Here is a 17,064-nt window from a genome sequence, read left to right as displayed (position 1 = left end):
TGTAGACTTTACCGTGAAATACTTGCTTGCTTACGAGTCCTTCCCAACGATGCAGAGTTTAATAATATAATAGTAATATGAGGAATAAAATACACAAGAATGGAGCTACAGTATTTATTTTTTATTTTACATTTTAGTTATTTAGCAGACGCTCTCATCCAGAGCGACTTACAGTTAGTGAGTGCATACATTTTCATACTGTATATACAGGGAGTACCAGTACCAGATCAATGTTTTTGTAGATATGTACATGAAGGCAGGGTAACGTGACTAGGCATCAAGATGGATAATAATAAGATAGAAGCTGTCTCGGAGCCTGTTTGTCCGGTACCATTTGCCCAGTAGCAGAGTGAACAGTCTATGGCTTGGGTGGCTGGAGTCTTTGGCAATCGGGCCTTCCTCTGACACCGCCTGATATAATGGTCCTGGATGGCAGGGAGCTCGGCCCCAGTGATGTACTGGGCTGTCCGCACCACCCTCTGTAGCGCTTTGCGGTCAAGGGCGGTGCATTTGCCATACAGAGTGGTGATGCAGCCACTCGAGATGCTCTCGTTGGTGCCGCTGTAGAAGGATCCGAGGGCCCATGCCAAAACTTTTCAGCCTCCTGAGGGGGAAGGGGCTCTGCCTTGGCCTCTTCACGATTGTACGGGTGTGTGTGGTCCATCTTTAGTGATGTGGACGCCAATGAACTTGAAGCTCTCGACCTGCTCCACAACAGCCCCATCAATGTTGATGGGGGCAAGCTCTCCCCTCTTTGTCCTATAGTCCATGATCATTGCCTTGGTCTTATTGAAGTTGAGGGAGAGGTTGTTGTTGTCCTGGCACCACACTGCTAAGTCTCTGACCTCCTCCTTGTAGGCTGACTCATCGGCGTCGGTGATCAGACCTACCACTGTGTCGTCAGCAAACTTGATGGTGTTGGAGTCGTGCGTGGCCACGCAGTCTTGGGTAAACAGGGAGTACAGGAGAGCACTAAGCACAAACCCCTGAGGGGGCCCCCGTGTTGAGGGTCAGCGTGGCGGAGGTGTTGCTAGAGCTGTGAAGATTATGGAATTCTGGGTAACAATTAATTGTTATGCAAATGTTGACGTTATTATTATAGTTGTCATTTTTGTTATATGTTTTGAGCTTGTAATGCATCATAATGCAGCTTTGAAAATGATCTATGACATATGTAATGAATACAACACAGCTTTGGTGACACCCCCAGCTCCAAAACTAATTGCTTTGACAGCTTGGGACTTTTGGAAATGAAGCTTCTCCTCCCGACGGTGCAGTTCTGCTCGTAAAATTATTACCAATTTTACCCACTTCATGTAAAACTTAAAAATTGCTGTTGGGTAAACTATATCTGCTTGAATATAAAAGTAAATTCCCCCTTCTCCTAAAAATGAATCTACTAAGAAGATTATGACAAATTGTTTTTGCTCATGGTTATTGTCCATAATTGTCGGTTACACGATTATCTGATAATTGTGCCAGCCCTAGTTGTTGCCTACCCTCACCACCTGGGGCCGGCCTGAGGTTTAGTTTTTAAATGATATTATTGATTGTGAACACCTCTGTGTGGCTGAATGTTACACACATAAGACACATTCAAACAGTACTGTCCAACTCAACTGACTATCTTATTAACGGATTTAAAGGATTTGAATAATCCCCACATATCCCTCAAATATGTGCTACTACAACACAGAGGTCTTTGGTATTGTTGTTGAGCAAAAGGCAGCTTCTATTGCCATGTCTGCCTTCTGTGGTCATGTGGAATGTATTTCCTGTTTGTGTCGCTGCAGTATGGAGAGAGAAAAGTGTGACCTGCTACCTAATATCTTGTTGATCCACAAGTGATCTGAAGAATTAGGACGTTTTTACCAATATAAACATCTCTCTAATTTTTGGGTTGTTTTATCATCGTGGATCAGGTTGACAATGCTGCTGTCTCTGGTTTTGATATATTTTTAAAAAAATAGGCCAAATACACTGTTAGTAGCCTAAATGGGTCTGAGTTTTTATGAGGATAGACCAGTTGTTGGGCATCTCATCTCTCCTCTGTAGTAAACCAACATTTCCAACAGAGATTTGTCACAGCCCCCTCTTTACCCTTTGGTTTCTGTTTGCGTTGAGCTTGTCACATTTTCAGACATTGCATTATTGTCTGTCATCCAAAGCTTGAGGAGATATTCTACTTTTCAGTAGTTTGTTTTACTACATGCAGATTGACGAAACCATCCTCTATGGAGATTGACTTGACATAAACCACGTTTCCATCCACAGTTTTTATGCAAGTAAAGTCATACTGTATAAAAAATAAAAAATAAAATCACGACGGCTGTGATGGAAACAGGAAAATTCGGTAAAATTCTTCGACATGGTGATCTTTTTATCGTAATATGAATTATGCGAGAAATGTCAGTGGAAACGCCCTTATGTGTAAATATTGATATATAACCATTATATTGAAGTAAACTTGGAGTCACGTGATGATATGTTGTGTGGTCCTCCCACTACGGCTCGGGGAAACTATGCAGTTTATTAGGTTACAGATTAAATAAGTTATGATGAACTTCACAGTGCAGGTAGACTAGCCTACCTGCACAACCTACCCGCACTGTATCTGCAAGCTGTTGGCTAGAGTGCCCATGCCAAGACCAGAGTAGGCACATTTAGCTATTAAACGCAACAGTTTGTGACAACTGTCGATAGAGTTGAAAATGCGATGGAAGCACATGTTTTTATTCGGTACATTAAAACTTCAGGGAAAGTGCTTTTTACAGTGCTTTGGGAAAGTATGCAGACCCCTCGACTTTTTCCACATTTTGATACTTTACAACCTTATTCTAAAATTGATTAAATAGTTTTTCCCCCTTATCAATCTACACACAATACCCCATAATGACAAAGCAAAAACAGGTTTTTAGCATTTTTTGCAAATGTATTAAATATAAAAAAATATCACATTTTACATAATTATTCAGACCCTTTACTCAGTACTTTGTTGAAGCACCTTTGGTAGCGATTACAGCCTCAAGTCTTCTTGGGTATGATGCTACAAGCTTGTCACTCCTGTATTTGGGGAGTTTCTGCGTTGTCTTGGCTGTGTGCTTAGGGTCGTTGTCCTGTTGGAAGGTGAACCTTAGCCCCAGTCTGAGGTCCTGAGCGCTCTGGAGCAGGTTTTCATCATGGATCTCTCTGTACTTTGCTCCGTTCATCTTTGCCTTGATCCTCCCTAGTCTCCCAGTCCCTGCCGCTTAAAAAACATCCCTACAGCATGATGCTGCCACCACCATGCTTCACCGTAGGAATGATGCCAGGTTTCCTCCAGACGTGACACTTGGCAGTGACCATCGGGTTCTTGGTCACCTCCCTGACCAAGGCCCCTCTCCCCCGAATGCTCAGTTTGGCCGGGCGGCCAGCTCTAGGAAGAATCTTGGTGGTTCCAAACTTCTTCCATTTAAGAATGATGGAGGCCACTGTGTTCTTGGGGACCTTCAATGCTGCCAGAATTTTTGGTACCCTTCCCCAGATCTGTGCCTCGACACAATCCTGTCTCGGGGCTCTATGGACAATTCCTTTTACCTCATGGCTTGGTTTTTGCTCTGACATGCACGGTCAACTTACATAGACAGGTTTGTGCCTTTCCAAATCATGTCCAATCAATTGGTGGACTCCAATCAAGTTGTAGAAACATCTCAAGGATGATCAATGGAAATAGGAAAGGGTCTGAATACTTACGTAAATAAGGTATTTCTGTTATTTTTAATACATTTGCAAAACATTTTAAACCTGTTTTTGCTTTGTCATTATGGGGTATTGTGTGTAGATTGCTGAGGATGATAAAAAAAAGTTTTTTAATTCCGGCTGTAACAAAATGTGGAAAAAGTCAAGGGGTCTGGATACTTTCCGAAGGCACTGTATAAGCTTACAATATTCAATCATATTTATTTAAAAGAGGCGATAGGCTACATGTGCACCACCAGTTATGAGGGGGAAAGGGACTGTCACCACCCACTGATTTTATCTGCATCAAGTCAGTTTGGTGGAAACACCACTGGTAGGAAAATGCGCTTATTTTCTTAATGCAGATTTTAGAATATTGGCATGAAAATCTGTCACTAATTGGATGAAAAACTAGCCATAGATGGCCTAATATTCAGCTGGATTTGTTTGCCTGTAGAGAGAGGACTTTGTCATACTGCATCTTTCTAACACTTACTGAGAAGCTCTTTGGTTTGTTGCATGTTTTTCCTCATAGATAGAGCCTCTTATCACAGATATTCCTGTTGAGTTCTGTCACAGCTCTGTTGCTATGGAAATAAAGTCATTGCTCTGCAGATTCCTGCCTCTGTGTTCACTCTCTCCCTGACTACTGATCCAACGCCTGACTAGCCCTGTCCCTGACCATGGACCAGTTGTTAGTTTTTGTTGTTGGTGTCACTAATGTATTGATCAGCAGATCCCTTTTTCATTTAGTTTTCTGTTATGTGTGTGAGAGTCAGCCCATGAGCCCAATAGTCACAAGATGTCTATTTTTGGCTATGTTTATTCTTTCAACTAACTGGACGAACCAGAGTGATATTTCCTTTAACAAAGCATTCTAGTGTTGCTCATGCCGCAATGCTTAAAATATGCTGTTCTCTCAGACTCTCATCAGAGTTTAGAATGTCACAATGGAATCTTTGATGGTGGTTGGGGGGGGGGGGGGGGGGGGGGGGGGGTGTAACAAATCCCAGATGAACAGGATTAATTCTAGTGTTTCATGGTTTTTGTTTTCACCTAATTCTGGCTATGAAATGTAGGACTACCACTAGCTAGTTTGAAAGTAGCTTTTAGAAAAAGTAGATTTTTGCATTTTGCACTGGAGTGTCTGACTGGTGGCCCCCGAGGGCTAGTCTCTCAGATGAATTCCTAGATCCTGAGGGAAGCAGCCCTCTCTCAAGAATGTCATAGAAAAAACAGGTGTAGCCTAATGTTACCCAGGTTTGAACCTCTTGAAAACTACCCCTCGGAAGACTTTAACCAGGTCCCATTTCGAACCTTATTCCCTTCCCCTAGCCTTGCCCCCTGCCCCTTGGGTGTTCACAGATCTGAAAGAGCTTGATAGATGATTAGTTCCACCCAGTCTCTCCAATCAGCTAGGTTGAGGGTCTGACATAATCCTTCAACTACCAATGTCTTTCAGACCTGTGTAGGCCGGGGGCTACTGGGTCAGAAATGAAGCCGCCTCATATCCTGTATTTCTCAATAACAGATATTTAAACCTCTGTGCCCTCTAATCAGTGCTAACCCTAAATGAGACATTTCTCTCTTGAGACCAAACAATTCCTTTTTGCTCTATTCCCATACAGTAGGCTAAGTAGCCTACGTCAAATTAAACAGCAATAGTTTTTTTGTGTCAGGAGAATGATTTCCATACATAATCTGTGCGTCATATTTGTAGAAAGTAAATGTTAGGCATGACATTCATGGTACTGTAAATGTGATGCTATTCTGTTTGTTATTGGCACAAAAATCACATTGCTGAATAGGCCTAATGCATGCCACAGCCACATTGCCTAGGCTCTGACAGTGGTAGTGCCAATAACAACTTTAAAAATGTCTGAAAGAGAAGACCTAGGACTCTGTCTTTTTGTGGAGCTTATACGTAGGCAGTGTAAGTGTCAACAACATCCCTTCCTAGGATATTAACAGTTTCCTGACACCAATACAGATTAATTAGGCCTATTCCTAAACAGTTTATGCTTATACACATGAAGTAGGATTTATGGTTCAAAGGTGTCTGGGCATCATTCCAGGTATTGAAAATCAAAGGCTTGAGCTGTCATTCACATTCAGGGAAGGCTTAGTACAAGATGCTACAAGGTTATTTTCCCCCTTTGACTTACCAATGGACTGCTCAAATCTAGGCCAAATAGAACGTACAACATTTGCGTCTGAGGAGGCATATCCATTTGTAAGACATATAGCTAGTCTTGACCTGATAGCTTTCTCTGTCTTAAAAATATAGTATTCTTGGGAGAATTGATCATTAATTTAAGATGTTTTGATAAGTTAGCCTAGCTAGCAGCAGGGAATCTTTCAGAATGCACAAGCAATTTCCTGTAGGTTCATATTAAGCAAAATTCATGATTCCCCAATGACCATTTTTGTAGTTATACATACTTAACATGGTTACATAACACATAAACATAGCATTGTAAAACGTCAAAGATGGACACCCCATAAATCCAGGCTGTTGCGCAGTCAATCTCTAGTATGGGGGATGGTGAACTGAGGGTAATGGACTGTCATAAGGGGCTTCCAGAGGGGAAATCTCAGCCTGCTGTATCCTGGGAAACCAGTGCAAGCCTGCTCTCAGCTATTTTTCTCCCTGTGAGTCTGTCAGAGGGGTTAAAGTTCTTTGTCACTGCGACTGATTTCCTTCATATGTATTCTGGAGAGGTCATTTTTTGGAGATGACATAGCCTAATACCTACTGAAGCATGGTTGTTCTACGAAATAAATTCCCAAATAAATGTATTCTGAAATATAAAATTTTCTGTTACACTGTGTGCACTGAACTGACATGCATGATTGTTGCTGACACTCCGATGTGCAGATGAAGGGAATTAAATAGTCTAAAATGCTCACCACCGCAGCGCTCAACTGAAACAGCGCTGTGTAGCCTACTGTAGCTGCTGGCCAAGTCATTCAAAGTCTATACTTCATCACTCAGGATGTAACTTTCCATTGCTACTGTTTTTGCCATGTAATGTTAAAACAAAATCGGACAACCCCATAGTAGAAGAGTTGACCTATTTACTGTTAGATTAATTTGGATTTTAAGACTAATGACTAAAGGATTTCACCCCAAATACAGTATAAATGTTAGAATTATCATGTAGTGTCAACCCACTAACAGAGGGGGTACTAAACATTCAAGGGTAAAGGAGAAGGCGGGAACTGTTAAAAAAGCCACCTAAAGGTGGGAGGAGCATAGTGCCTTTGTTTGTCAAGGGGTATAAAAACAGTATGTTTGTGTTTTTGGCGGGAGAGCTCTCTCCATGAATAAACATACAAAAAATCCTTCTCCGTGGTTATGGACCTTGAATCATTGATGATTAAAACCAGAGCCTTACAACCTCTGGTAATGATTCAAGCTTAGGTTGAATTAGAGATAGAAATTCACATGACATTTACCTAGTCTGCTTGTTGTGTGTTCTATCTGAGATAAATATTCCTCTCGAGGTGCATTCAAGTTGCGAGAGCCATAGGCTGGGAAGCGTATTCTGAGAAGCAGTCATTGCACAACAGTTCTTAATGCAATCGTGGGAGCTTTTTTTGAAAGCATTTTTGGCCTTTGTTAAAAAAGAGGGGGATCCCATTGCTACTATGGGTGTGAACGTTTAAATGTTAAAAGGAAATTGGGATCCTTAACGATAAGAAAAATCCCAAACTGAAAAACAATGTTTTTTTTTGTTTTTTTACTCAATTTAAATGACCAGAGGAACAGGCAAACTTTAGGCTATTTTAGTGAATTTGTGAGGCATGCAAGACCGATTTACCAAGATGCACTATATATACAAAAGTATGTGGACTCCCCTTCAAAATATTGGATTTGGCTATTTCAGCCACACCTGTTGCTGACAGGTGTATAAAATCAAGCACATCGCCATGCAATCTCCATAGACAAACATTGGCAGTAGAATGGCCTTACTGAAGAGCTCAGTGACTTTCAACGTGGCACTGTCATAGGATGCCACCTTTCCAACAAGTTTTTCTGCCCTGTTAGAGCTGCACCGGTCAACTGTAAGGGCTGTTATTGTGAAGTGGAAACGTCTAGGAGCAACAACGGCTCAGCCGCAAAGTGGTAGGCCACACAAGCTCAAAGTGCGTAGCGTGTAAACATCGCCTGTCCTCGGTTGCAACACTCACTACCGCGTTCCAAACTGCCTCTGGAAGCAACGTCGACACAATAACTGTTTGTCGGGAGCTTCATGAAATGGGCTTCCATGGCCGAGCAGTGTCGGCTGGAGTGGTGTAAAGCTCTCCGCCGTTGGGACTCTGGAGCAGTCGAAACGCGTTCTCTGGACTGATGAGTCACGCTTCACCATCTGGCAGTCCAACGGACGAATCTGGGTTTGGCGGATGCCAGGAGAACACTACCTGCCCCAATGCATAGTGCCAACTGTAAAGTTTGGAGGAAGAATAATAGTTCCAGTGAAGGGAAATCTTAACGCTACAGCATACAATGACATTCTAGATGATTATGTGATTCCAAATTTGTGGCAACAGTTTGGGGAAGGCCCTTTTCCTGTTTCATCATGACAATGCCCCATGCACAAAGCGAGGTCCATACAGAAATTGTTTGTCGAGATCGGTGTGGAAGAACTTGACTGGCCTGCACAGAGCCCTGACCTCAACCCCATCGAACAACTTTGGGATGAATTGGAACGCCGACTGCAAAGCCAGGCCTAATCGCCCAACATCAGTGCCCGATCACACTAATGCTCTTGTGGCTGAATGGAAGCCTTCCCAGAAGAGTGGAGGCTGTTATAGCAGCAAAAGGGGGACCAACTCCATATTAATGCCCATGATTTTGCAATGATACGTTCAACGAGAAGGTATCCATATACTTTTGGTCATGTAATGTATGTGTACCACGGTTTTCTGCCTGCCCCCTCTCTCTCCCTCGCGCATTACGCCGATTCTGTTGCAAAGCGTTTCTTAAACGAAAGCAAACGGAACGAAATGGGAAGGGACCTACCTGAATTTGTCCAATAGAAACTCTTGTTTTAGTTGCAACTGTTTTGGACTAATGATTACACCCCTGCTCTTTCTCTTCGCTGATGATGCAAGTGATGCAAGACCTGCCTATACTGTGCCCCTCCCCTCTCTCTCTCTGTCCCTCGCTAGCTCACTATGAAAGATGGGAGTGTTTGTGTTCTCGGAAATAGGGCAACTAATCAGTCTCTGCCGTTCCAAAAATACAGAATCTTAGGAGTCGATTCCTAGTGGAATCGAATCTTGATACTTAGAAATGGGACCCAACATTTTTTTTTGTCGTCGACTATCCACCAATACGTCATTAACAGTTGGAAAAATAGCAGAGAAAGGCAAGTAACAGCAGCAATGTCCTGAATGGCAATACTTTGAGAAGTGAAATGAAGGAAATGCAAACTTTGCAGAGGTGGAATTGAGCTACAGTAATGGTAGTACAGGTGCAACACTTAACCATCTGAAAGGGACGCACCGTTGGACCCAAACCGTTGTTTGCAGCTGCCTTTTGAATTCACGTGGAGATATATATATATATATATATATATATATATTTTAACAGAAAATTGATTTTTTTGTTTTGTTTTTTTAACGTTAAGAAAAAATCTCTATTTGACACATGCCTAATTGTTACCACGTTTTCTTTACTCCTAAAATTGCTTGCGGCATCATTTTAAAAATGCAGTTACAACCGGAGTTTCAAGCATGGTTTACGCCTTGATCACACTGATAGTCATTGCGCAAAATAGTACGCAGCATCATCTGGATATGTGTGCAACAAAAGTTCAACATTCACCTTCTGCTACCGTTTCTGTCAAGCCGTCTACGCATACAGTTTGACGCATATGTTTGATTAACAGAACGGTTTGCAACTGCCTCTGCAATGCAATGCTGCAAGGCAATCGCAGCGTTCCATTAGAAATGAATGTACTTCTGGTGTACCAAAGTGCAATGACGCTGTCAGTGTGATCGAGGCGTTAGGCACAGCTGTGCAACTGCGCTTTTAAAGGGCTCTTAAATGACATACTTTGTAATAGAAACCAAAAAAATCTATTTGAGTGAATAATTAATAATACTTTTTTTATAATTATGAATAATAATGACAATCATGATGTGTGAATGGAGATGGATAAACCCCATGCTTCCGCCTATGTATTTATAGCCACTATGCTGCGTCAGTTGTGCTACAGGTGATAATGTTTATTGCTAATAGCACATCTGATAATATAGACCATGCATAGGCTATACAGTGCCTTGCAAAAGTATTCAGCCCCCTTGGCGTTTTTCCTATTTTGTTGCATTACAACCTGTAATTTTAATGGATTTTTGATTTTATGTTATGGACATACACAAAATAGTCCAAATTGGTGAAGTGAAATTAAAAAAATAACTGCTATCAAATCATTCTAAAAAATAAATAATGGAAAAGTGGTGCGTGCATATGTATTCACTCCCTTTGCTATGAAGCCCCTAAATAAGATCTGGTGCAAGCAATTACCTTCAGAAGTCACATAATTAGTTAGATTGCACAAAGGTGGACTTTATTTAAGTGTCACATGATCTGTCACATGATCTCAGTGTATATATACACCTGTTCTGAAAGGCCCCGGAGTCTGCAACACCACTAAGCAAGGGGCACCACCAAGCAAGCGGCACCATGAAGACCAAGGAGCTCTTCAAACAGGTCAGGGACAAAGTTGTGGAGAAGTACAGATTAGGGTTGGGTTATAAAAAAATATCAGAAACTTTGAGCACCATTTTAAATCCATTATTAAAAAATTGAAATAATATGGAACCACAACAAACCTGCCAAGAGAGGGTTGCTCACCAAAACTCACGGCCCAGGCAAGGAGGGCATTAATCAGAGAGGCAACAAAGATAACCCTGAAGGAGCTGCAAAGCTCCACAGCGGAGATTGGAGTATCTGTCCATAGGACCTCTTTAAGCCGTACACTCCACAGAGCTGGGCTTTATGGAAGAGGGGCCAGAAAAAAGCCATTGCTTAAAGTAAAAATTAAGTGAACACGTTTGGTGTTATCCAAAAGGCATGTGAGAGACTCCCCAAACATATGGAAGAAGGTACTCTGGTCAGGTGAGACTAAAATTGCGCTTTTTGGCCATCAAGGAAAACGCTATGTCTGGCGCAAACCCAACACCTCTCATCACCCCGAGAACACCATCCCCACAGTGAAGCATGGTGGTGGCAGTATCATGCTGTGGGGATGTTTTTCGTCGGCAGGGACTGGGAAACTGGTCAGAATTGAAGGAATGATGGATGGCACTAAATACAGGGAAATTCTTGAGGGAAACCTGTTTGTCTTCCAGAGATTTTAGTCTGGGACGGAGGTTCACCTTCCAGCAGGACAATGACCCTAAGCATACTGCTAAAGCAACACTCGAGTAGTTTAAGGGGAAACATTTAAATGTCTTGGAATGGCCTAGTCAAAGCCCAGACCTCAATCCAATTGAGAATCTGTGGTATGACTTAAAGATTGCTGTACACCAGCAGAACCCATCCAACTTGAAGGAGCTGGAGCATTTTTGCCTTGAAGAATAGGCAAAAATCCCAGTGGCTAGATGTGCCAACCTTATAGAGACATACCCCCAAAAGACTTGCATCTGTAATTGCTGCAATTTTAGATGGTGTAGGCATAATTATTTTCATTCACTTTGGAGTATGTCCTTTTTAAAAGTCTCCAGAACTGAGCTTATCAGGCCTTCTACATACAAATTATCCCGGAAGGACCCCGGGAACCCTAAGCAAGGAGACTTGCAGTTTAATACATTAACAAAATTTACCGTCTTTCCCTAAAAGCAGGATGGTCATTAGTATTTTTTTTTTACATGAAAGATTATCCTCAAAGTTAAACAGCTGCACCATCGAGAGCATCCTGACTGGTTGCATCACCGCCTGGTATGGCAACTGCTCTGCCTCCGACCGCAAGGCACTACAGAGGGTAGTGCGTACGGCTGGGGCCAAGCTTCCTGCCATCCAGGACCTCTATACCAGGCAGTGTCAGAGGAAGGCCCTACAAATTGTCAAAGACTCCAGCCACCCTAGTCATAGACTGTTTTCTCTGCTACCGCACGGCAAGCAGTACCAGAGCGCCAAGTCTAGGTCCAAAAGGATTCTTAACAGCTTCTACCCCCAAGCCATAAGACTCCTGAACAGCTCATCATGGCTACCCAGACTATTTGCATTATCCCACCCCACCCCCTCTTTTACTTTGCTGCTACTCTGTTTATTATCTATGCATAGTCACTTTAATAACTCTACCCACATGTACATATTACCTCCAATTACCTCGACTAACCGGTGCCCCCGCACATTGACTCTGTACCGGTACCCTCTGTATATAGCCTCCCTACTGTTATTTTATTTTACTGCTGCTTTTTAATTATTTGCTATTTTTATTTTTTACTTCTTAATTTTTTACTTACTAACTTACTTTTCTTAACTGCATTGTTGGTTAAGGGCTTCTAAGTAAGCATTTCACTGTAAGGTCTACACCTGTTGTATTTGGTGCATGTGGCAAATAAAATTGATTTTTGATTTAACTTTGTCCTAGACAATCGATCTGAGAAGACTTAAGTTTCACTCAGGTTATTTTTTGCTTTAACCCCTGTATCCCCAGTGTGATGCATGGAAGTATTGTCAATGAAATTACTCACTGTTAGTATGCACATCATGTACAAATGAAATGGAAGATGTTTGCCATCTGTAAATCACGGTACTGAGTCTACTAGGTAACAGTTGTGAGAAGGGTATTATTGGCTACATAGGGTACTGTTTATTTACCAATGGGCAGTAGGTTTCTCATTCTGTGTAGGAGGAGGAATGAAATATCAGATTTGCTCAATGGGAAATCTCAATTGTGAAAGTCACTAAATGGGCTCTGTTTCCATAGGAACCCCATATCCTGTCCACGCCTGGAGTTGAAAAGAAAATTCTTACTTTTGTCCTGGCTTAAAATAAAATGGTGGTTGGCAAATCATGAAACCTGTGACCTTACTCTTTAAGTGAGCCATTTTAGTCTTCCAAGGTATGTCTTGAATGGATATGATATCCAGTTTTGTTGTTCTGTAGCCTTCAAGTCGTGTCATTTTACAAATGGGGATGAAAGTAGCTACATATCACACAGATTCCCCTTTTTTAAGAATAACATTGCTTCCTTTGAGGATGCTTACAGAGGTCATGCTGCCTAATGTAGAAGAGAATCTCTAAAACTCCATCCGCTAGGCTAGCCAGCGGAGCTCCCTCTGACAATGCTGTGCCTCGTGAGAGGTCTGTGAAATGTGAGCCGAGTTCGCTTTTGGCCTGTTGCTGAAACGGAGCTGTAGTTAGGAGAAGGCTCTGAATAGGAAGCTGCTCGAGTCAGGAGGTCACTGTAGTCTCCAGGGCAGGGCTGGGCGTTGTGCTGCTACCCATGCCCAACACAGTTCATGTGCTTTACTCATGACTACCATTGATAATCTCCCTTATCTGAGCATTCTTCTATTCTGATATTTTGGTTTATTTTTATAACTCAGTCCTAGTAAACTGTAAGAAATCCTTTATAAAGTCATCTTGGTTTCTCCATACATCCTGTAAGTGGTTGTTGGGTTGAAGTTGCCGCTGACCACTTGTACGATTTGCTTTTTGCCTTCAAATAGTTACTCAAGCCACCTATACCAGTTTGTCAACATTGTGAAACCTATAAGGGAAGTTACGGTATTTGTAGGACTGTTTAGTTAACAATTTGAAAATAATCATCTCCTTATCGATTGTCTAGGAAACGATTAAACACCAGGGCCACGTGTCATTCAAGCTATCTAAATAAGTGCACTGTTGGCGACGGAGTGTAGGCTTACATAGTTAGGAGCCTCAGACCTATTTGGTCTCCAAACATATCCCCTCCTTTGTTTCAGCAGCCAGCCTGCTATTTTTACAGACATAACCTTCTGATGTCTGCTATGATATCACAGGTTATAATATCTAGACCTACTAGCATACAGAATGAGACTCTCCCGTATACTGTGTATTTGAAGATAATACAGTGGGGGGGAAAAGTATTTAGTCAGCCACCAATTGTGCAAGTTCTCCCACTTAAAAAGATGAGAGAGGCCTGTAATTTTCATCATAGGTACACGTCAACTATGACAGACAAAATGAGGAAAAAAAATCCAGAAAATCACATTGTAGGATTTTTAATGAATTTATTTGCAAATTATGGTGGAAAATAAGTATTTGGTCACCTACAAACAAGCAAGATTTCTGGCTCTCACAGACCTGTAACTTCTTCTTTAAGAGGCTCCTCTGTCCTCCACTCGTTACCTGTATTAATGGCACCTGTTTGAACTTGTTATCAGTATAAAAGACACCTGTCCACAACCTCAAACAGTCACACTCCAAACTCCACTATGGCCAAGACCAAAGAGCTGTCAAAGGACACCAGAAACAAAATTGTAGACCTGCACCAGGCTGGGAAGACTGAATCTGCAATAGGTAAGCAGCTTGGTTTGAAGAAATCAACTGTGGGAGCAATTATTAGGAAATGGAAGACATACAGGACCACTGATAATCTCCCTCGATCTGGGGCTCCACGCAAGATCAAAAATCCTAGAACCACACGGGGGGACCTAGTGAATGACCTGCAGAGAGCTGGGACCAAAGTAACAAAGCCTACCATCAGTAACACACTACGCCGCCAGGGACTCAAATCCTGCTGTGCCAGACGTGTCCCCCTGCTTAAGCCAGTACATGTCCAGGCCCGTCTGAAGTTTGCTAGAGTGCGTTTGGATGATCCAGAAGAGGATTGGGAGAATGTCATATGGTCAGATGAAACCAAAATATAACTTTTTGGTAAAAACTCAACTCGTCGTGTTTGGAGGACAAAGAATGCTGAGTTGCATCCAAAGAACACCATACCTACTGTGAAGCATGGGGGTGGAAACATCATGCTTTGGGGCTGTTTTTCTGCAAAGAGACCAGGACGACTGATCCGTGTAAAGGAAAGAATGAATGGGGCCATGTATCGTGAGATTTTGAGTGAAAACCTCCTTCCATCAGCAAGGGCATTGAAGATGAAACGTGGCTGGGTCTTTCAGCATGACAATGATCCCAAACACACCGCCCGGGCAACGAAGGAGTGGCTTCGTAAGAAGCATTTCAAGGTCCTGGAGTGGCCTAGCCAGTCTCCAGATCTCAACCCCATAGAAAATCTTTGGAGGGAGTTGAAAGTCCGTGTTGCCCAGCGACAGCCCCAAAACATCACTGCTCTAGAGGAGATCTGCATGGAGGAATGGGCCAAAATACCAGCAACAGTGTGTGAAGACTTACAGAAAACGTTTGACCTGTGTCATTGCCAACAAAGGGTATATAACAAAGTATTGAGAAACTTTTGTTATTGACCAAATACTTATTTTCCACCATAATTTGCAAATAAATTCATAAAAAATCCTACAATGTGATTTTCTGGATTTTTTTTTCTCATTTTGTCTGTCATAGTTGATGTGTACCTATGATGAAAATTACAGGCCTCTCTCATCTTTTTAAGTGGGAGAACTTGCACAATTGGTGGCTGACTAAATACTTTTTTTCCCCACTGTAAACATTCAAATCATAGACCATATTTTGCCCTTTTTCTATGAGAATCCTGCTGCAGCTGGCTGAGGGTGTTTTTTCTGTGTGGTGGTATGGAGGCCAGTGCCTGCCACAATGCCCTGCTTGTGTTCTCTGGGCAGGCAGAGCCTGGCTCGGCTCCTGTCACACAGTTGCTTGCAGCACTTGTCCTGCCACTTGGCTTGACCCTCGACCTGTCTGCTGCCTCGAAGTCTGGGGCTAGGCTACCCCATATCCCATCCATCTACAATGTGACCATGTAAGAATGTTTAACTACAAAAATACTAGTAATATCTTCTATTTTCATGGTTTTCCTGCTAATTTTTTTTGTAGAGCAATTTGTGCTTGTTCTTGTTGCTTCTTTGAGAATTGTTTTCTTGTCATATTAGTTGCATATTTAGGTCGATAACCATTACCTTGGATACTATAAATGTTTGTTGTTGTAGTAGAATATCGATGAAATGAGGCACAGACTATAAAAGGGTATAATGGGATTGAAACGGTCTCTACCTGTTTTTGAAGTTTTCCTGTTTGAATCCACATAAGAGCATTCTGGGGAGAAGCATTCCTTTGCTTTATTGGCAACAGATGTAGAGGACATTTTTGAGCTGAACCTTTTGAGTGCTAAAAGCGGTACGGTGCTGTGTAGTGTAGGGCAGCTGTTTGGCCGAGGAGGCTGAAATAGACCTCATGAGAGGAGACTGAGGGGTTGTCTAATGGTGGGCATGTGGTTGTACCCTGCCGTCACTGGGCCTGATGCCTCCCAGCGGCAGACGGATCAGGAGCTGTCAGCTTGAGGAACAGCTGCCCCATCCACCACCATGAGGCTACCTTAGTCGTTGATGTCGAAAAGAGTCATGGATACACATTTGGTACATGCTGCCTGTGCCATTCTTTTTCATTTCAGTTGACTTTTTATGCTGACAAATTCCTTGAAGATATAGCGCAGGTAAATCATACTTGGGAGCTCATTTTGTATCTGGCGACAGAGAGCTTGCTCCAGGAAACCTAAGCCCCTTGCTTGTCCAAGTAGCAGCAGCTGAGATACACAGTGAGTGGTGGAGGCTGAGCTAACATTAGCCCTGAGTGCACCCTGCCGAAGGAAGGACATTAAACCGGGCGCTGAGCCAGCAGCACAGACTGGGGACCCTCCTATTACATGGGTTTGTTTGGGTGTAAGCTCTAATACCTTCCGCATTGGAACAAGAAGGTTGGCTGCCAATAGAGAGAGGATAGTGGGGCAGGTCACATCAATATTGATGCCGTGCCCAGCCTGGCCTACTCATCTTAGCCAGGCCTTAGGCAGGCAGGGCAGCAGTGTTTTTACATGGCCTATTGACACTTGGACAAAAACAGAACCATTTTTAATGGTGCGAGGCCAGGCAGGGCGTCTGACCAAATCAACAGGACACCAAGACCCTCAAACTCACTTTGGAGTCAGAACAACAAACCTGACAGCTTCCACTTCATGGTTTGATAAGTCTAAATGAGAACATCAGAGGCAATATTGGCTTTGTTTATTCATCACAATAATTGACTGGCTCCGCCTCCTTTGTTATGACCTGAGACCTACTGTATTTCACAACAGTTTCCTTATTGGATTTATAGACCTCTGATGTAACTTCCCTTTTCTGTTTTGCAGTTTCTAGGATTTAGGACCTTTTGGGGCTGGACCTGGCTAGTCAGGCTCCTGTTTCCTCCTGTATCCT

At 42.5% G+C, this 17,064-nt stretch overlaps 1 protein-coding gene across 4 annotated transcripts in view; it reads left to right on the top strand.

Moving 5' to 3' along the window:
- Positions 1-17,064, top strand: part of LOC311111704 (granule associated Rac and RHOG effector protein 1-like) — a 40,297-nt gene that overhangs the window by 1,633 nt on the left and 21,600 nt on the right. The window contains exon 1 of one of the 4 annotated variants that reach the window (XM_084154507.1): positions 980-1,059. The exons of the other annotated variants lie outside the window; for them this stretch is intronic. The gene's annotated coding sequence lies outside the window, so the exon portion shown is untranslated. Of the gene's footprint in view, positions 1-979; positions 1,060-17,064 lie in introns of those variants that run through there. 4 annotated transcript variants of the gene reach the window in all.

The sequence above is a fragment of the Coregonus lavaretus genome, assembly GCF_964263955.1.
Source record: "Coregonus lavaretus genome assembly, chromosome: 37".
Classification (NCBI taxonomy): domain Eukaryota; kingdom Metazoa; phylum Chordata; class Actinopteri; order Salmoniformes; family Salmonidae; genus Coregonus; species Coregonus lavaretus.
The sequence above is the reverse complement of the archived record's forward strand: the minus strand, read 5'-3'. Positions and strand labels throughout refer to the sequence as shown.